Source organism: Malaclemys terrapin, chromosome 5 (assembly GCF_027887155.1).
Source record: "Malaclemys terrapin pileata isolate rMalTer1 chromosome 5, rMalTer1.hap1, whole genome shotgun sequence".
NCBI lineage: Eukaryota > Metazoa > Chordata > Testudines > Emydidae > Malaclemys > Malaclemys terrapin.
In genome coordinates this window covers 96,533,837-96,556,338 of record NC_071509.1, presented here as the reverse complement: position 1 = coordinate 96,556,338, position 22,502 = coordinate 96,533,837, and positions in this window count along the sequence as shown.

Here is a 22,502-nt window from a genome sequence, read left to right as displayed (position 1 = left end):
CATGAAAATTTTCACCAAAAATTCATCTAATTTTTCAAATAGCGCAAGTTTGTAGGAAGATTTGTGTAAATAGTCCTGTGCCAAAACACAATTTTGTACTTATCCCACAAAACACATATACCTTGGTTATGGGTCTTATATATTAGGCTTATTACAAACATTTTGTGGTCTGTTTCAACTCATCTAGTTCATCACTGCCACTTGGCATTGCGAATGGCAATAATGGCTGTTCCTCAGCATGCTGGCATGTCTCTAATGAACATTTCCTTTATTTTTTGTATATAGAAGCTTACTGTTTTTTTGCAAATTCTCATACAATATGGCCTTGTAGCTCTAATGAGTTATATAATATATTTCCTGTGGTGGAGTCAGTCTTGCTATGATAAGCACTAATACATATTGGCCACCTGTGCTCTCTAGAATGCTTCACTAAGAATTAATGGCAGGGATACATCATTTGCACATTGCCAGAAATACATGGCCTAATGTAACATCTTGGATTTAGTTTTAAGAGTTTGGAAAATTGCAGCCTGCATTGGAGAAAAAAAATGGTTCACATTGCAAGCCCTATATCTTTGTGTGAAAGAAACAATCATCTACATTTCAAAATTTAAGAAAAATATTAGTATTTGTAGCTACAGAATAAACATGTAATGTTCATGCTATACAGAAATCAGTTTTATGTGTTACAAAAAGTAGAAGGGGTGATGAATTCTAAAATACTTGTAATTTGCTTTGTAAACTAAGGAAAAACAAATAGAAATGCAGCTTTTCCTCATTTTCCTTGGTAGGAAAAATTCTCTTCCCTTTTCCAGTGAAAAAATAGTTCATTTCTTTTTATACACTCCATTAAACCTCTGTGAAATGAATAGACTGTTCAATAGTCCTAGACAATAGTCCAGGGTCAGTGATGTAATATTTTTTATTGGACCGATTTGTGCTGGTGAGAGACATAAGCTTTCGAGCTACACAGACCTCTTCTTTGATAGTCCTATCAGTAAAATAGAGAAAGGAAAACTTAGCTTAGAAACAGCTATAGAGGAGAATTTTGGGAAGTACTTTGTGGGTGTCTCTTATCCCAGTGACCATTCCTTGCCTCTGCAGGAGCAAGTCCCCTTAGGATAGTTGTCACAGTGGATCCACTTTGCAAGTAGATCACTTCTTCAACAGACACCCAAAGGGTGTCTTTTGACTCCTTTTTGGATAATGCGTGTTCATCCTGCCTCCCCTATTCCTAAACATTGCTGTGTTCTCATTTGCCTCTTCAGGAGAAACTAAACTGTTCACTCCCGCCAGTAGGAGCTAATCTCCTGGGGAAAAAGAGAGGGAAGGAAGCCACACTGTCCAAGGTTTCACACTGCCATGGTGCTTTGAGATATATTACTCCAGATGGACTATTAAATATCAATATAATGATTTCAGTAAGACCTACGTGTGGGGTTATTGAGTCCTGCACTATCATGATAATTCAGCCCTCTGACTAATCCTCATAGATGAACGATATCAATGCTATAAGGAAGTGAGGGCTGACTGGTTGCTCCTCAAAATGAGTGAGGCTCCATACTAAATTATTTGAGGAGTGTGCCTGCTAGCCGCAGAAGTAGGCCCAGCAGTGGTGGGTGGTGTGTGGAGGATTTTGCTAGACATCCCTCAAGAAGGCAACACAGGTGCATCAGAGGGAACAGGAGTGTTTGGTGGGAGGAGGGTTGAGTGAAATATTAAGGTTGCAGGTCCTGGTGAGAGCACTCAAAGATTCAGGTAATCAGATGCTTATCAGAATTGAACATCTGAACATTTGGGGGATCATCTGTCAGAAGAATGAAGATGCCTTTCTTTTTATGAGAAGAAAATAGACATATAGTGGCTACATAGTGACATCAAACAGAGAACTTTCAACAATTGCTATGTAAATATGATTATAAGTCATTTTTATGATACCAAGCAAAATCCATGACCTCTTTTGAAAGTCTTACATATGCAACAGATACTTTTATAATGGTTTATATGAATATTAGTGGAAACAGTTTAGGTCCTTAAATCTTCAAAGATTGAAGTCCCCCTCAAAGGTACCCTTATTCTGCCTTGGTAGGGAAGGACAAGAGGATTCAGTGATGGGATATGTCCTAGTCTCATTCACCAATCTTCCCTGATTAATCTGTAATCTTATTACAGCCATACTTTTTTCTTCTTTCTTTTGCTATTCTAGATAGATATTTTGAGCTCCATAGCCTTACTGCTCCCAAGCAGCCCCCCAACCACCAAAGAAAACACCCTTCCAAGAGTAAGGAAGGGATCACTCAAACCCACCTGTGCATTTTTAGAAGCCACAGACTATCAGTGACCTAGTTATATGGTGCACAGTGTCCTCCAAGAGAAAGGTCAGTGGGGTATGAAATTTCAGTCTCTTCATCACTCACTACTTTTAAAAAATAAAACAAAATTAGAAGCTGTGTAGATTCTCAATAGAACTGAGATGAAAGTGGTGGTTAGACCACAATCTATTGAAAGGGCAGTTGTGGGGCTTGAGGTCAGAGAAGAGGACCTCTAAGGCCAGGGATCTTCGAGAAGAAAAGGTGAAGAGGGTTCTTAAATTATGTACTATTAATATATTCAAAATAATACAGGAAATATTTTATAATCCTTTCCATATTATTTCTCCCTTCTTCTTCTTCTATAACGTAGGATTTAGGATCTGATCCAAAGCACATTGAATTCATTTCCAGAGCAGTCTTTCCATTGCTTCAGTAGGCTTTCAGTCAGGTCCATACTGTATTTTAAACTTTTCAAAAATGTTTTTAAACTGTTGAAATGGAATGTAAATTAAGCATCCATAACCTAATAGCAATAATCCACCTGAGGATCATTTGTAGCCCATTCAAGCATTGGAGGTGTACACTGATAGGGTACTAATGAGTGGATTCTTGATGTATTTGCTTGATTATACAGTCTCTAAAGAGGCAACATTCTCATTCAATATACTGGGAGCTTTGCCTGTATTTAAATAACAGGACTGGACCCTTAATCTATGATGATTTCTTTTGAAAGTCAACAGCAGCAATATTCAGTATCCTAATCATTTATCCATCATTAACACAAAGGAAAAAAGCCTCCAATGTTATGTGGACCAGGCTTTGAAATAAGCATTTAAAAAAAAAAAAAAGTATTTCAGTGAGTTTATAAAACAAGACTATAATGTCTGAAGGGTGGTATATGAGATGAGAATAGTCTCATAACATCACACATCACATTATGTGTATAATAAAAACAAAAAGGAGGAGGAGGAATGATGAGTAATAGGGGATTTTTTAGTTTTCCTGGAATTTCATATATTCCAGTAGCAGAAATTTAAAAATAAAAATTTAAAAATAAACTTCAAAATATTAGTCCCTTAAAATTATCAAAATTATGAGAACAGTTAAGTAAAACTATTAAATGTGCGTAGAAAAGGGAAAAAAACAGAAGAAAGTAAGAAATAATAAAGTGTGTACATCACTTACTGTAGATGTATTCTTTCTCTCTGTGCACAAATATGGCTACTTCTATCTAGCAATCAGAGGTTGTAAAATTCAGAAAAAAAAGATCTTCATTTGGCAAGCTTCATTATTTGAATTTCTGAGATAGCTTAATAAGCATATTGCATTAAAGAACACCCTTCAGTAATTCTATATGAATTTGTGTGTTATTAATGGCAGTATCATTCCTGGAGCAATCATAAATATTTAGATCCCTGAATAGAGTTTAATCAGCTAAAAATATAAATTATCCCGGGGTTCTTTGCTACACAGAAGTATATACGGTACTTATCTATATCATATTATTTCTATTTACCCTTCACTGCTATCAATCTGCTCAATAGTTATGCTTTTAATCATTTTAATTAAGTCTCTTTATTATGGAATATAGTATTAATGACATTTGTAACTTAACAGAGGGTCCTGTGGCACCTTTAAGACTAACAGAAGTATTGGGAGCATAAGCTTTCGTGGGTAAGAACCTCACTTCTTCAGATGCAAGCTTATGCTCCCAATACTTCTGTTAGTCTTAAAGGTGCCACAGGACCCTCTGTTGCTTTTTACAGATTCAGACTAACACGGCTACCCCTCTGATATTTGTAACTTAAGCTATTTCAATACTGTGATGGAACTGATTAGACTAGGTCACTCAACATTCACTTGGATTAATTGTATTTCATAGCAAAATATTTACTGTATAATATGCTGGTAATTGGCATTCAGTGGTGACATAAAGTTAATGTAGGGCCTATTGACTTCAATGGATTTCAAATCAGCTCTGTATAGATTATTTTCTGGAAATTCTGTATCAAAATTAGGGGACTGCTCCTATCAGAATAAATGACAAAATTTTCATTGACTACATTGAGAGCAGATTTGGGTAATTTTTCTGAATTAATATATTTTGAAAAATCTCATGAACTAGAATTATGATGTACACGGATGAATATCCCAAGATCAGTGTTGGGCTCTGAAAAATGTTAGAATTTATGATTAAAGCCCTGATTACACCAGCTACCAGGGCCATGTGCAGGAATGTAATTTTGACCACTTTTGGAGGGTGAACATTCTCTGCCCCTCCCAGGGCCAGAGGAGCTCACTCTCCCCGCCATGGCCCCAGACCCACAAAAGCTCTGTGCCCCTGCTTGCCTCTCCTGGTGTACGCCCCTGCCAGCTACTGAAATGTGTGTAACTTTGAACACATTAAAGTATTCCTATTTACTTCAGTTGAATTACTCATGTTCTTAAAGTTACACATGTGATTGATTACCATGTTGGATCCATTACTTATGTTTTCTAAAACAAAGTCACAGCTCACATTGCCAATGTTTGTGTCTTCTAGATGACCAAATTCATTCAAAGAAACAAAAACCCTAGGGATTAAACCAGATCTCTCTATGCTAGCTATGGCAGTGTATGATATTGGTGATTCATAATTCGTGGGACATTTTCAATTGTTTCGTATATTGTTTTTGTTCTTTAGAATAACTATGTCTAAATTAAAGCTCCTTTTCTTTCATCCCCGGATTCTTCTTCTTTTATAGGAAAAAGACTGGTATTTTAATTTTTGAGAAACATAATCTCAAATCCTTAAAATATTTCAGTGTTTTATATCAGCAAAATAGAAATGTCAATTCTTGCATAAAAAGAATGACCAAAGAGTCCATGGGGTTCTGATATGGAAAGAAAAGCAGAGTGAACTATCTAGAAGATTTTGCAGCAGAACTGAAGAATTTGTCCCAAATTATATCCCCAAGATATATTTTTGCCAAATTAACATTTTCTAATCAACTGTCATTTTGAAAATTGTGTAAAATGTTAGTAGGAAATTAGCAAGAAGCATGTAACACAGCCCATTTTGGAGGTGATGGAGATAATGGGGGTTAAGTTAAGGTGCTTAAGTGATGAGTGAGTCAGTAGAGCGAACTGTATGACAACTGTATGTCTTGCATGTGAATAAGTGAGGTTCTTACCCACGAAAGCTTATGCTCCCAATACTTCTGTTAGTCTTAAAGGTGCCACAAGACCCTCTGTAACTGTATGACAATTAGATATATATTTAAATCAACACAAATCTTCATTTTTTAAAAAAGCTAGTGAAGAGGGAAAATCAGTCATTTCAGCTGGCACTCAATATTTCTTCTTTGACACTGATGCACAACACTTGTAATAACTGTACAAGTTTTTTGTGTAAAATTTTCAAAATTCATCAAAATTTTCAAAACTTTTGACTAGCTGTAGACTAGTGTGGGGCAATGTGAGTATCTGGGAGGTCAGAGAAGAGGAGTTTTAAGATGAGGGAGGCCTGGGCAGAGTTCTTGTTTCCGGGACAGAAAGAAAGAACAGATTTAGAAATATTATGGAGAAAGAAGTGGAAAATTTGGTGCAATCTTGCATATGCCTAGTGAGAGACATTGAAGGCTTGCAGCTGAATCTAATTCACAGCTATGATGGTGGTATTGTCAGCAATGGCAGACTACTGGGCAGCAGAGAGAGTTTTGCAAGAAAGATGCAAGTCTCAATTTTCCAGTGTGTTGCTAGGAAAATCTAGTCATGAGGTGAATATTCATATTGCATAGAGCTGCTGTAGCAATTCCCACACCATTCCCTCTCCAGACCACCAGTGCAGAAAGCATGTCTGAAGTGCCCCTGTATGCCTTGCTGGGACTCCCATTGTGACAGCCACCATAGATTAGCTCAAGTTTAAGGCGTCTCTGATTTAAACCAAAACCTGGACCAATGCCAGGTCTCATAGCTCTCTCCAGATTCATGTCAAGTGATCATCAGCTAGTCCAGAAAATATAACCCACAACTTACGTTTTGAACATAAGTTTAAGTTGATAGTGAGACCGAATTTCAGATGTCAGAACCAGTCTGTGATGTGAGAGTCAAGAGGCAGACTTGTGAGTCATCTATATATAGTTGGTAGCTGAAACTGTGTGAATATTCCCACCTATAGTGGGAGAGGATGTACAGAGAAAAGAGGATGGTGATAAAGATGGAGGTTTAGCCAACATGGACTGCATTTGTGTCACTTTCAGAGCTAAAATATTCCATAACTGTTTCCCTACTAATCCTCTGAAACTTCCAGTCTTCTAAGAGCTTCTTTTATGTGAGAGATCTTGTAGGCTGTAGCAGGGACATTTGCTGTCCCAGAGCATTTTTGAAGTAAGCATATTATGACCTTGAACTAGAAAAGATTTATTTATTAGTATCAACTGCATGTTCCTTGATCTATTTCTGCATAGTGATTGTGTGAAATCTGAAAGAACCCTTGGGACATTTTGTGGACAAGAATGCATTCTTCTTGCAGTTTACTTTTCTCATCATGAAGTTAATCAGTGAGCTGTAACAGAGAAAGAGAGAGAACAGGAGTTTGAGAGAAAATCCACTTACACAAATTTGGCTCAATGCCAATTGATTTAACACAACAATAAAAGCTTTTAAAAGAGGTTCTGCAGCAAAACAATATATTTTTCATTGTATTACAATATGAAGAGAAGAACTGACAGAAATAGTCACATAAATTAAATTAGATAGCCATTGAGAAAATCATATCTAACAAGGACCAAAACTATTGCTTTGTTTGTTCTCCAGAGAACTGAGAGTATATTTATGGAAATTACTTCTATTTTACAGCCTCAGAGTCTTTCAAACAAAATTACATTATACAAAAAGACAAACTAAATAAATATTTTGTATAGATTTGTGACATTACCAAAGATGAAGATATCACAATTCAGGCCAACTGAACCTGTATTCCCCATCCAGGGTCCCACTTCAGTAGGTGTGGATGGTGAGGGGGACATGACACTGGACTAGAACTAAGAAGAGGTTCAATTCTTGGCTCAGCCTTAAATTTTTTGTGTAACTATGGGAAAGTTTCTTAATCTGCTCTAAGCCTTAGTTCCTCATCCATAAAGTGGGAATAATAATTCCATGCTTTGCAGTGTTTCTATCTATGGATTTTTTAAATTCTTTTTTTAGTACTAGATAGATACTAGGACTATGTGAACAAAGTAGCCAGAATCTTACCAAATTCAAGTTTTGTACTAGTTGAACAATTTATCTACCTGGGTTCTTATATTGGCTTCCATTGCTACCATATCAGCCAAGTCGTACCTTACCTGTCTGGGAAGGACTAGTGGATTAAAGTACTTTGAGGAAGAAAGCAAAGGACTCATTGGTATCAAGAGGAAAAAGACCCCGCAGAATATAGTGTGTACAGCTCACATGAACTGAACCTTGCAAGGTCTATTCAGCTGTAATACAGACCTGTACAGGCTTAGACAGTAGGTATGGGTAGATATTGAACACAGTTGACATAGGCACAAATATGGAAACTGCCCAAAGCTACAGCTATAGTCTGCAAAACATGACTGGAGCAGGACATGGTATAAATTGTGTTGCTTTTATTAGGGCTGAGCCAAAGCTCACTGAAGGCACTTGAAAGACTTCCATTGACTTCAAGTGGGCTTTGAATGGGCTTACTGCACAGCGATATATTGACATTGAAGATTTCCAGTTAAAATAATTATAATAGAGTTCTATGAAAATATGTGTTTTTCCAAAGCATCTGGACAGTTTTTAATAGCTTGTCAACACATAACTCAGCTTTTTATCACAGATATTTTCTTCTGTATGTAAATTTGCAATTTTCATGTTTATGCATGCTACACATAAGCAAGTGTTGAAAATTCATGTTAAAACTTGACTTGACTCAATTAGTTGACACTTTCACATTTTTGCATTATAGTTCCAGAAGTGCTAAACCCAATTCATAATATCCCTGGGAATACATTAGATAGATTAATTTGATTATGTGGATACTATTAACTGACATTTTTAGAAATAATATAACTTGTTTTATTTAGAACATTCCATCCTTTAAATAATCTTTATAATGTTTAGGCACACAGCTTTATGAGAAATTCGCTATAAAACCTATGTTTGCTTATGTTAAGAAAATGAAATGACTCAGATTTTAACATCATCTGATTTTAATGAAGATGGGGCAGAACTAATTACAATAGCTTACTTTTAATAATATAACATAAGAGCAAAGGAAAGCTTTACATCACATTTATGGAAACAACATTAAGTCATCCTGATAAAATTTATCCTTGGAATTACCATGCAGTATTATTCAACCCCTCACAAAAATCTCTCATCCTCATTTTAGTTTATGGCATTCAAAAAGAAAATTGAAATATATTCAATTTATGTTATATCTGTACTCTCTTTTAACTGTAATTATTTTATTGCTCCTTTTGCCCAGAATAGTTTTAAATATGTATACTTGAGAAATTTGAGTAAAATAGAAACAACAGAAATAGGCCAATACATATATAATTTTGACCTATAGCCTCTTTCATGCAATTTAAATCTCTTATGCTTTCAAATTAATGGTAATTTATCTGAAAAAGAAACATATAAAATGTGCCAACAATGCCTTTATTGCTAATCAAAGGAAAGTAGCAGTTTTACAAAATTGATGTTTCTGATTGTGCACCTTTATTTCAATGAGCATGAAGATCTGTATGAATATCCTAATGTTTATATAGATTCATAGATTCTAGGACTGGAAGGGACCTCGAGAGGTCATCGAGTCCAGTCCCCGGCCCTCATGGCAGGACCAAATACTGTCTTCTAGACCATCCCTGATAGACATTTATCTAACCTACTCTTAAATATCTCCAAAGATGGAGATTCCACAACCTCCCTAGGCAATTTATTCCAGTGTTTAACCACCCTGACAGTTAGGAACTTTTTCCTAATGTCCAACCTAAACCTCCCTTGCTGCAGTTTAAGCCCATTGCTTTTTGTTCTATCCTTAGAGGCTAAGGTGAAGAAGTTTTCTCCCTCCTCCTTATGACACCCTTTTAGATGCCTGAAAACTGCTATCATGTCCCTCTCAGTCTTCTCTTTTCCAAACTAAACAAACCCAATTCTTTCAGCCTTCTTTCATAGGTCATGTTCTCAAGACCTTTAGTCATTCTTGTTGCTCTTCTCTGGACCCTCTCCAATTTCTCCACATCTTTCTTGAAATGCGGTGCCCAGAACTGGACACAATACTCCAGTTGAGGCCTAACCAGTGCAGAATGGAGTGGAAGAATGACTTCTCGTGTCTTGCTCACAACACACCTGTTAATACATCCCAGAATCATGTTTACTTTTTTTGCAACACCATCACACTGTTGACTAATATTTAGCTTGTGGTCCACTATAACCCCTAGATCCCTTTCTGACGTACTCCTTCCTAGACAGTCTATTCCCATTCTGTATGTGTGGAGCACTTTGCATTTGTCTTTGTTAAACTTCATCCTGTTTAACTCAGACCATTTCTCCAATTTGTCCAGATCATTTTGAATTATGACCCTGTCATCCAAAGCAGTTGCAAACCCTCCCAGTTTGGTATCATCTGCAAACTTAATAAGCGTACTTTCTATGCCAATATCTAAGTCATTGATGAAGATATTGAACAGAGCAGGCCCCAAAACAGACCCCTGCGGAACCCCACTTGTTATACCTTTCCAGCAGGATTGGGAACCATTAATAACTACTCTCTGAGTATGGTTATCCAGCCAATTATGCACCCACCTTATAGTAGCCCCATCTAAATTGTATTTGCCTAGTTTATCTATAAAAATATCATGCAAGACCTTATCAAATACCTTACTAAAGTCTAGGTATACCACATCCACCGTTTCTCCCTTATCCACAAGACTTGTTATCCTATCAAAGGAAGCCATCAGATTGGTTTGACACAACTTGTTCTTTACAAATCCACATTGGCTATTCTCTGTCACCTTACCACCTTCCAAGTGTTTGCAGATGATTTCCTTAATTACTTGCTCCATTATCTTCCCTGGCACAGAAGTTAAACTAACTGGTCTGTAGTTTCCTGGGTTGTTTTTATTTCCCTTTTTATAGATGGGCACTATATTTGCCCTTTTCCAGTCTTCTGGAATCTCTCCCATCTCCCATGATTTTCCAAAGACAATAGCTAGAGGCTCAGATACCTTCTCTATTAGCTCCTTGAGTATTCTAGGATGCATTTCATCAGGCCCTGGTGACTTGCAGGCATCTAACTTTTCTAAGTGATTTTTAACTTGTTCTTTTTTATTTTATCTTCTAAACCTACCCCCGTCCCATTAGCATTCACTATGTTAGGCATTCCTTCAGACTTCTCGGTGAAGACCGAAACAAAGAAGTCATTAAGCATCTCTGCCATTTCCAAGTTTCCTGTTACTGTATCTCCCTCCTCACTGAGCAGTGGGCCTACCCTGTCCTTGGTCTTCCTCTTGCTTCTAAGGTATTGATAAAAAGTCTTCTTGTTTCCCTTTATTCCTGTAGCTAATTTGAGCTCATTTTGTGCCTTTGCCTTTCTAACCTTGCCCCTGCATTCCTGTGTTGTTTGCCTATATTCATCCTCTGTAATCTGTCCTAGTTTCCATTTTTTATATGACTCCTTTTTATTTTTTAGATCATGCAAGATCTCACGGTTAAGCCAAAGTGGTCTTTTGCCACGTTTTCTATCTTTCCTAACCAGTGGAATAGCTTGCTTTTGGGCCTTTAATAGTGTCCCTTTAAAAAACTGCCAACTCTCCTCAGTTATTTTTCCCCTCAGTCTTGATTCCCATGGGATCTTGCCTATCAGCTCTCTGAGCTTACCAAAATCCACCTTCCTGAAATCCATTGTCTCTATTTTGCTGTACTCCCTTCTACCCTTACTTAGAATTGCAAACTCTATGATTTTATGATCACTTTCACCCAAGCTGCCTTCTACTTTCAAATTCTCAACGAGTTGCTCCCTATTTGTTAAAATCAAGTCTAGAACAGCTTCCCCCCAGTAGCTTTTTCAACCTTCTGAAATAAAAAGTTGTCTGCAATGCAGTCCAAGAACATATTGGATAGTCTGTGCCCTGCTGTGTTATTTTCCCAACTTATATCTGGATAGTTGAAGTCCCCCATTACCACCAAATCTTGGGCTTTGGATGATTTTGTTAGTTGTTTAAAAAAAGCTTCATCCATCTCTTCCACCTGGTTAGGTGGCCTGTAGTAGACTCCTAGCATGACATCACCCTTGTTTTTTACCCCTTTTAGCCTAACCCAGAGACTCTCAACACTTCTGTCTCCTATGTCCATCTCCACCTCAGTTCAAGTGTGTACATTTTTAATATATAAGGCAACACCTCCCTCCTTTCCCCCCTGTCTATCGTTCCTGAGCAAGCTGTACCCATCCACACCAACATTCCAATCACGTGTATTATCCCACCAAGTTTCAGGGATGCCAACAATGTCATAGTTGTATTTATTTATTAGCACTTCCAGTTCTTCCTGCTTATTACCCATACTTCTCGCATGTGTATATAGGCATCTAAGATACTGGTTTGATCTTCCCTCCCAGTTTTTCCCTGACCCTCCTTTCTCTCCGCCATTATAGCCCATGCTCCCTCTTGTTTCCGACCCATCTCCCAGGTCTCCATGTTCCCCACTTACCTGTGGGCTTTGCTCACCTGTCCCCGTCGAATCTAGTTTAAAGCCCTCCTCACTAGGTTTGCCAGTCTGTGTCCAAATAGGGTCTTTCCCCTCCTCGAAAGGTGAACGCCATCTCTGCCTAGCAGTCCTTCCTCGAATAGCATCCCATGGTTGAGGAAGCCAAAGCCCTCCTGGCGATACCATCTTCGCAGCCAGGCATTCACCTCCATGATGCATCTGACTCTTCCCGGGCCCCTACCTTTGACAGGAAGAATCGAAGAGAATACCACCTGTGCTCCAAACTCCTTCACCCGTACTCCCAGAGCCCTCATTGCTCAGTGTCACACCTCGCAGTATCATTTGTGCCCTCATGGATGAGTAGCATGGGATAGTAGTCAGAGGGCTGGATAATCCTCAACAATGCCTCTGTAACATTTCGGCTATGGGCCCCCGGCAGGCAGCATTGTCCACCCTGAGCCATCTCCTCCTCCACCAGTGGTGTGTCAGCAGTCCTGTGTACCTGGGACAGGTACCTCAGCTGTCTCCACATGGACACTGTCCAGGAATTGCTCGTGGATTCGGATGCTCCTCAACCTAGCCACCTCCTCCTGTAGCTCTCCCGCCTGCTGCCTGAGAGATTCCACCAGCAGGCACCTTTCACATTGGATGCCTCCCCGCCCCCCCCAGCCTGGATATCAGTAAGTGGAAAGTCTTGTGTCTGTACAGTGTATATCAAATAGGTACACATTTAAATCAGTAAGGTGACTGGTATGACCTGCATGCCCATAATGTTCTTTTAATTCATTCATATATTTTTGTATCCATTTTTTTTAAAATGATCAAATCACATGTTGCTCCCTGAGGACAATTTGTACTGAAACTGGAACTTAGATGAAACTTGTCTACTGTGAACTTATGATACAAAAACCTCTTAGAGACCAAACCTCTTTAAAGCTGTTTGCAAATCTGAAAGACTTCTTAAGAACATCAGAAGATTTGAATGATGGCAGCCCTGGATCTCCCTCTTCCCCACACAACCTAGGTTTCCCTATACAATACATGGTGAGAATTAGGGGCCTAAAAAGGTGTTCATAGAAGCCAACATGCTGAGTGGGGATTTGCCTAGGTTAGCCATTAGGAAATGTTGAGGAGAGGACTATGGCTTAAGCCCTGACCCTAAAAGGGAGTTAGGTGCTAACTAGCGGTTGGAGGGAGACCCCTCCCTCCTCTCAGGATCACAGCCAGGAGCCCTGGAGTTAGGCGTGTAAGCCAGGTCAACCCTTTTTCAAGAAAAAGCAAATAGACAGTGATTACTCCTGCCTCCTCTTATTAGATCACTCACCCACAATATAGGAGACCTGGGTTCAAATCCCAACTCTGCTTGAGAGAAGCAGGGACTTGAATTCAGGCCTGCTATCTCCGAGGTGAGTGGCCTAACTACTGGACTATGGGGCATCTCTCTCACTTTTCTTTTGGACCAGAGACAGATTCTATAAACTGGGATCAAGTTCCTATTTCTCTCAGGCAAAGTGGAGCTTTGAAACCAGGATTCCTACATCCCAGTGCTCTCACCACTGTGCTATTGGGTGTGGAGGAAACCACTAACATCATCACCTCCTCCTTGTTTTGCGTGCGCATGATCCAGTAGGCATGCTCTAAGCAGTGTCTGTGAATGTATCCTGGACTGGGCCCTGCAAGAGAGAGAAGTGGGGGAACACTTAGTTTGTGAATCCCGTTGGGGTTTAGAAGTGAGTTAGGCATCATGTTGATCGGTGGTGTCAGAGCAAATGCAGCTGTTTGTGCATCCAGTAACAGGAAAAAGAAAATTTACCCATGGAAATGTAGACACCTACAGGATTACATGGTATCTGAGTAGGGGTGTTGAGAATCTACATTTTGCTCAGTTGCCTAAAACTGGCAATTAGGTAAGTAAGTCCCCCTTGTGAATCCCATATTGGAGTTTTAGGTTCTCACGAACCTGAAACTCTAAGGGCACCTCAACTGGAATCAGAGCACTATCACTATATCAAGCCTATAACTGCAAAAAAATAAGTCACACTATTTTAGTCTTCCTTTACAAGCACACACTTAAATCAAATTAACTGATTAATATTTCTGATGATCTTTCCATTTGTATAAACATAATATTTTTTCAACTAAATCCTAATATTCATTTTTGTAAAATTATTTTATTAAATAACATTACCACAGGAATAACTACCTAACAGTAACAGACATAATGGTAATTTAATTTGCTCTGCAACACTTTGCCACTCTGATCAAAATACTGCAACTTTACTAACTAAAATAAATACAGTACTAGGACTTGAAAATGATTAATTCTTAGTGGCAGATGAAGTAAGTGCTGCTATAGGTATCTGAAAAAATTAATTTCTCATTGATAATCTGTCTGTCCCATTCTATTATGGTGACATTAAACATATCAACCTCTCTATAATAAAGTCCTTCTTTGGGACTTACCATTTGGATCTCAAATCTAATTTTGGTTGAAACATGCAATTCTATATAAACATAGTTTTTTATTTTTCTGTACAAATGTTAATATCTCTTTCTAACCAATAGCGGTTAAACTTTTTCATGTCATTGGTCTGCAGTGATGACTAATGTTATTTTTATTTATCACAAACTATGAAAAATGTAAACTAGACACATTACTTTGTGTGGTTTAGAGAAATGACTCTGATTTTTAGTGTGGAGATTATATTTCATGTTCAGATCAACAGGAAAAAAGTGTAAACCAGATAAAACAAAGAAAGACAGACAAAAGTGATCATGACTGAAACAGTGTCTCACCAGTCACAGACAGGATTGTCTGCTTGCACACACACAAAAGTAGGAATCAGGAGGTAGCAAAGAGACCAGATTACCTAGAAAATTGTGTGTGTGTTGAGGAGAAGATATTGGAAAAATGGCAAAGGATAAATAAGTAATAAGGAGAGTAGAAGAGAAAGCTGGGCCAACCTTGAGGTAGTGCACTGCACAGCTGTGTGGATGATCCAACTTTCTTTTTTGAACTCAGTATCTAACTTTTCAGGCTAGCAGGGGTTAGATATGTTGAGGAAGAAATCCAAGCAACATCTGAAAGAAGAAACATGTGCTTCATACCGCAGAACAGAGACTTCTCTTTCCAGTTTCAAAATAGCAAGGACAAGCTTTGAAGAGTGGGATGATAGATGCTGGGTAGAAGAAGCTGGAAAGTAGAAGGATAAAGGTGAGCAAATGGAAATTGAAAACAATGATGCTCCAGCATGAGTTTGGTTAGAGAAAACAGCCTTTCTTGGATGCTGAGAATGTGGATGTGATGAGTGGTGGTTGAGGACATGGTAAATGAGACTTGTTCGTAAGGTATCACCACACATGCATACAGAAATCCATTACATTTTGTTTGCTTTCAATACTAACATTTAATTATACTAAGGAAAAGAGTTTCTTGTTATGAAAGGAATGCCCTGGGAGATATGTCCTCTAGTAGTTCCAATAACTTTTTGTGTCAGCCCTGTTGGCAGAAAGCTTGTTCCTTAGATCTTGCCAAAGTCCCTCAGAGTATTCAAAACATTACTGGCTAAAGTTAATGTGGCTGACAACTCTCTAGACCACTATCCATAACTTTTGTACCTGAGCTGAGCCCTAATTCTAAGGCTTCAGAGTCCATCTTTCCCGTTAGAGAGAACTGGATATTACTACTCCACGTCAAGTGTTCTCAGTTGAGATTTTTCACGTTGCTGAAAGGTTGCTGTTAGGTGGGAAAATCTGTCTATCTGATATACAAATTGCTCAGAAAAAAATCAACTTTTGAATTTAAAGGAAGACTGTTCCTAGTTCAAGAACAAAACCAACTACATATAAAAATCATTGGAATCAAAAGGGAAAACAAAGCTCCTTTCCTAGTGATGGACAAAGTACAGAATATCTATAGTCATTCTTTCAGCCTTTGATAATGTTGACCATGAGGTTTTTTCACTGACTGAGGACACTGGCAAAGAAGAACGGATAGCATTTGAGTGATTCCATTCCAGTATGCTTTCCACATAGGACTTTCACCTCTAGTATTTACTCCCCAGTTTGTTCAATTTTGTTTATCCTCAGATCATGGTACATAGCCCATCTGTGATTTTGCCTGAAAAGACAAACTATAGGGTATATTTGTGCTGAAATGTAAAACACAGAGTTGAATCTCTTCATATTTATGTGTTTATCAACTAGATGTTGTATATTTATTTTCAGTAAATTATATCCATGTGCCCAGAGACACGTGATTGATGCATGTTGACACTGCAAATAGAAATTGAAAAATAAGTGACCTGAAATCATCCATGCTTTTCCTAGTATGCATCAAGCATTTGGCTGGCATTATTTTTCGTAGATATTCAATGTGATTTATTTATGTGATTTTTCTGTTCAGTGTTGTGAATGTGAGATTCTGTTCTCTGAATTACAGAATTTCACTTTTCTTTTTATAGCAATAATTTCTCTGAACCTTAAAATAATCAGGTCAGTATTGAAGATTTTTTGTTTCATTAGAGCAGGGAAATACTGCAAAAACTTCCCATAATTAGTCATCTACTTATGTTAACTAATTCACTTTGACTGTGGGAGCACCTTTTGTTCACAAAATGGCTGTAGAAGACATAGTGAAATCTACCAAAAAAAAAAAAAAAGTTAAAAAGCCAGAGAATAAATTTCTATGCTTAAACTATTAGAAATGTTAACTATGAATAGAATCCATCTTAAATATTTTTGAAGCAAAGTGATGATGAGCTAGCAGCAAAAGATTGGAATTGGAAAGTTTCTGGCTTATAATGATGCCTGACCCACTGATTTGCTGTGTGATCTCAAGCCATATCTGTCCATGAATCTCCACAAAGAGCTACTTTCCATTCAGGAAGGTAGGGTGGAAAGAGAGAAGAGGAGAAACTGGCTGAGAGTTCTAGGAGAAAAAATATTTATCTTTCTGGTGAAAGAAAAAGTGGTTGAATGGTTCCTCTTTCTCGACATGGAGGAGATAGGGAGCCAAGTTCAGCCCTGATTTACACTAGAGATGAGTTTGGCCCAGGGAGAACAAATCTTCAGTATGGATGAGAAGACCCTCTCCTTAAATCTTTTAAAAAATCTGAGCTGAAATGGAATTTAAGCAGTATTCAATATTCAGCAGAAGTTAACTAGTGGGATTCTCAGCATCACAGCTTCTTAGATTTCATTGTTCACTTCAATGAAATAAAGAATATATATATATTTTAAAAATGGGCCCAATTTTTTGAAAACTAGGTGCCTAAAGTAAGGTTTCTAAATCCCCATTATGTAAATCCATATTAGGCTGTTAAATAGATGTAGCTTTATTTTCAGAGATGCTTACTAGCTGTAGGTCCCATCCAAAGTTAGTTAATTACAAGTAAAGTTCCATGATAGGATTGTGTGAACCTATGGTATTAGTATAATAGTACAATAGTACATTGAACATGTTCTCAAAGCATATTAATGAATTGGGCCTCATATCACTTATGCAAGATTAGTATTACGTCCCTTTTACAGATGGTTGAATGGAGGCACAATGAAGTTAAGTGATTTGTCCAAGGCTTAGAGGAAATTGATGGTATAGCAGGTGATAAATCACAGATTTACTGATTCCCAGTCCTATACTTCAACCAGAGGAATTTCAGTTGTAGTATCTCATTTAAATTTCTGTATAAAAGTCACCAGCTACTTAATATACAGTTATAAATTGAAAAAAAGTTAAGAAACAAAATTCTGCAAATTTATCATCAGTGTTTTGCAGTTGCATTCTATGTTTATATTAGGTACAGAATGATTCTTTTCATTTACTTTTCTGTAACTGCACAAACTACAATAACATGATTATAAGACTTTAAATGTCTGTAGTACCTTACTTCTGGGGATCACAAAGCACTTTAAACATATGAATGAATTATTATTCAGATCTCTGTGTGAGAGATATCTCCATTATACAGATGGGTAAATAAGGCACAGAGAGTACTGGTGATTTGCTCAAGATCACAGACCAAGTATATAACAGAGGCAGGAAAAGGGTTGAGATCTCCTGACTCCCAGTGCTGTATCCATCCTTCCTCTCTGATAGATTGCAGAAGATGAGGAGAGAAAAAAAGGCATACAGTGCTTTGAGCCTCAGTAGGTATTTTGAGGGTAATGAATGTGGAAATCCCTAGTTGGTAACATAAACTCAATCAGTCTGCAGATATTACACAGGCACAGCTGATGAGCCTGTTGTTCTGTACTGTCTGGAAGAAGTTATATTATAAAATGGCAGTTATTTGTATCCCCTGTGAGAACACAGCCCCTTCTGCTGCTTTCAGCTGATAGATCATTTTTTAATTAATTTTTCTTACTGCCCTATTTTTTTCCTTTTCACTTTAAAATTCTCCATTAACTTTAATTAACTTCACCAGCCTTGCAAGCGTATTTGTAAATCAGCAAAAGGCATGCTGGTTTGGAGAGCAGGGTTTATCCAGCTTGAATATGAGTAGATTAGTAGTGAGTGCTCTCTATTTCAAATTTGAATTTTAAATTAAAATTTTGGGGGGTGAGGGAGAAGGGGGGAGAGAGAGAGAGAGAATATATCAGTGGCTTTCCAATCACCTTAAGGAAAGCAGGCTATCCCACCGCACTCAGGGAGAAAGGTCAGCCTACACCTGATACCAAAACAAATCAGCTTTGCAATGGCAAGAGCCAGAGTTGCTGAAGACGGCGAAGTCAGGCAAAGGAGTTTCCATTCTGTTGCACTCCAATGCCCAATTCTATGGATTGTTCCTCCCTCTAGTTGGAGCTGTGCTGCCCATGGGAGTAAATTCCCTGATCAGGAGGCAATGGGGTAACAGGCAGCTCTAGTCTAAGGTCTGTGTGTTTAAAACAAAAATATAAAAAGATGATCTGGGAGTCAGGGCGTGCTCCTTCTTCCTCTTCTAAATACCGAGGTATAGAGAACAAGAGAGTCAAGAAGAGGAAGCTACTCATTACTATTGGGAAGTGCAACAGGATCCTCCTTTCACTCACTAAAGAGTAAAGTGGTAGTATGTGGGGCTGGCTCCCTCTAGCCCATATCATTGGGTCACATGGTCACTTGTTTCCTATCTCAGGCTGATTTCTAGAATGGAACAGTTTTTAAAATGTTTTGCTGTTCTGGCAATCCCAGCAAGGCTGACTGCACAACCCAAGGCAAAACAGAAGTGTAAATATGGACAACTATGATATAAGGTTTTGGACTATAAGCTCTTTGGGAGTGGGACTGCAACAACCTATATGTGTGTTGAATACCTAGCACAATCAATTTCAATCTGGTTGGTCTCTAGGTGCTGACACGGGGTATATATATATTTAATAACAACATGATGATATGAAAAAGAAGCTGCTACCACCACCATGATTCTTAAAACCCGGTGAGTTTGGTTCCCAACATTCAAAGTGGAGTGCCTTGAACTGTTTCAATAGTTAGGACTGGACATGATCTTTGTGAGTCTGTGACAGGGCAGCTCCGCCCCGCACTAGCCCCGGAAATGACAGACAGGCAGCTCTGTCAGTGGAAGTCCCGCCCCGCCCATACTGGGCATGCTCCAAATGCTCCGTGAGTATAAAAGGAGGGAACTCAGCTCAGTCTGGGCTGGCGGCCGAAGGAGAAGGACCTAACCGGGCAGCTCCTGCAGAGGACCAGCCGACGCTCTCAGAGCCGCTCGGAGTGGAGGCTTCTTCTGACTGGCACGAACCCCTACCTGGGGAGGAACCAGAGGAGGCGATGGCCCCGGAGACCCGCGGAGGACCCTGGGATTTGTGGATGAACCCGACTCCCAGACCGGTAGGAACCGACCCGGGGGGTGACAGACTGGTACCTTGCCCCCGGCAAGCCTCAGCATGTTTTGGTAGGACCCCCCCGCTGAGCCAGCAGTAAGGTCCTGCTGCCCTGCAACCAGGGGTGGTTATATGGTCTCTGGCCACTAGGCCGTGTGGCCCTGCAACCAAGGGCTAATTCCCTGGACTCTGGCCATTAGGCCGTGCTGCCCTGTGACGAGGGGCGTAAACTGTCACAGAGTCCTTCAAGTTCCCTTGGGGCCGAAATGCGAAAGACTGTGGGTATATCTGTCTCCCCTTTCCTCTGAGCCTGTCCAACTGGAATAACACAATACTACCTTAAAGTATTGCTAGGATCTGAATTAGCTCAATTATGTTCATATAAATTTTGAATTTGGTTTGTTTTCTGATTTGTCCAAAGTGTTGAACACCTTTCAGCTGACACTGATTTCAGTCAGAACTCCTCTGTGCTCAGAATCTTTGAAAATCATTTATTGAAGTTTGCCTAATTATGAGTTTTAGGAGCCCAACTTTAGGTACCCATTTTTGAAAATCTTGGCTGTAGTAAGTAAAAGTACACACTGCATTTACCTCTCAGAAGCTTTTATATTTCCCCTGATTGGAAATCCTCTTTAAGGTAAAGAATTACTCATATTCAAATTTTGTATTTATATACTATATTGTCTGAGAGAACCTTGAACAATGTGCACAGTGTTAAAACAGCATTAAAAAAAAAAAAACATTACTTGCTTCATTCTAGCAGTATTTGAATCACTATTATCATTGTTAAAGCATAGTCTCCATGTATTTCCTCAAATGTTGTTGTGCAGCTGTGGATTGTATGGAAAAGGATAATAATATGCATACAATACTTAGTAGAAGAAAAAACAAAATACACATTTTCTTTGTAATCCTAATAGACCACTTCTTTACAAAACATCAGGGAGTGTATACCCACAATGTGAATCAGAGAAGCTACATTTTTCATTAATTATTTTGTAACTGAGTTTCTTTCAACATCAGACATAAAAGTTAAGGGCTTTTTGTTTTTGTATTAATTAATGTCTTTGTGATAAAGCACTTTTTGCTCCTGTGGCTGATAAAATAATCGACATTAGGGGTGCATATGAGAATATTCCCTTAAGGTTCACTTCAAAGACTATAAATAAGGCAGATTTTCATATGCATGAAGAATTGGTTTTTAACTGTGTGATACGTTGTTTCATAAACACTTTTGAAGCTCACATTAAAGTGCAACCTACAAACAAAATAGTATGCCCTTTTACATTAGAATTATTATTTTTTAATCAGCAAAAGACACTTTTTTTTTTTATCAGCATGTCTTGATGCCACATTCTTAGTCAGAGGTATTGCTGGTCCGTATATTTTGATACTTTGCAGAACACTGGGAAAGGTTAATGGTTTCTTTAAGCTCAGTAGGCCATATACTGCACTTGGTCTAACACACACAATTCCCATTTCTGACAATGAGAGCTTTGTGAAGCATTAAGAGCAAAAGATCCCTGAAATTCTTATTCAACCAAAACTCCTATTGCCTTGCACGCCATAATATAAGCTTCAGAAATGTTTATCGAACAACACATCATAATGTTTAAAACTATTTCTTCATACACATGAAATCTTCCCATTTATAGTCTTCCATAGTCTTCCTTATTTAGAGAAGTCAATGTGAGTTTTGCCAGAGTTAAGAATACAGGAACGTTACCAATTCTTAGGAAATACTAGGGACTATTATACAGGGCCAAATACTCCCTTTGAATCTTAGATGAAGCTCTCAGTGATATCAGTAACAAAAGAATAATTATTCCATTTTTCTGCTGTCTGCAGACTTTATCAGTGATGATTTTAGGTTTTCTTCCAGGTCATTAACAAAGATGTTAAATAGCATAGGGCCAACAACCGATCCTTGCTGGACCCCACTAGAAACACGCCCACTTGATGACAATTCCCCGGTTACAGTTACATTTTGAGACCTATGTGTTAGCCAATTTTTAGTTCATTTAATGTATGCCATGTTAATTTTATATGGTTCTAGTTTTTTGAAAATGTGAGGTACCAAGTCAAATGCCTTACAGAAATCTAAGTATATTACATCAACACTATTACCATTATCAACCAAGCTTCTCTCTAACATCCTCCAGAGATGCAAGTAGAATGGAAAGTGTGTTGTCTTCACCAAATAATGAGACTTCTTCATTTGTGTTCCTTCCCCCTCCCCATATAGAACAGAAATATTTATTGAATATTTCTGCCTTTTCTGCATTATTATTGATAATTCTACCATTTCCACTTTTAATGGACCAGTACCATTGTCAGGGTTCTTCCCTCCCACCCTTATTGCCTTAATTCCACTGACCATCTATTTCTCCTTATGTTCCTTGGCTTCCCTCATCAATTTTCTACAATTTTCAACTTCTGATTTATATTCAGCATTAGCAACTTTCCATTTCTTCCATATGTTACATATTAATTTTTATTTTTTTATAACAACCCCTGTAAGCCAGGTTGTTTTTTTAATCATTCTTCCTCAGCCTTCCTCAGTTGTGGTATTGTGCCTTTTTAGGCATCTAGTAAAGTGTTTTTAAATGATTCCTAATTATCATTCACATTCTTTAGATTATATCCTTCCTCCCAGCCAACAGAATACCAGTT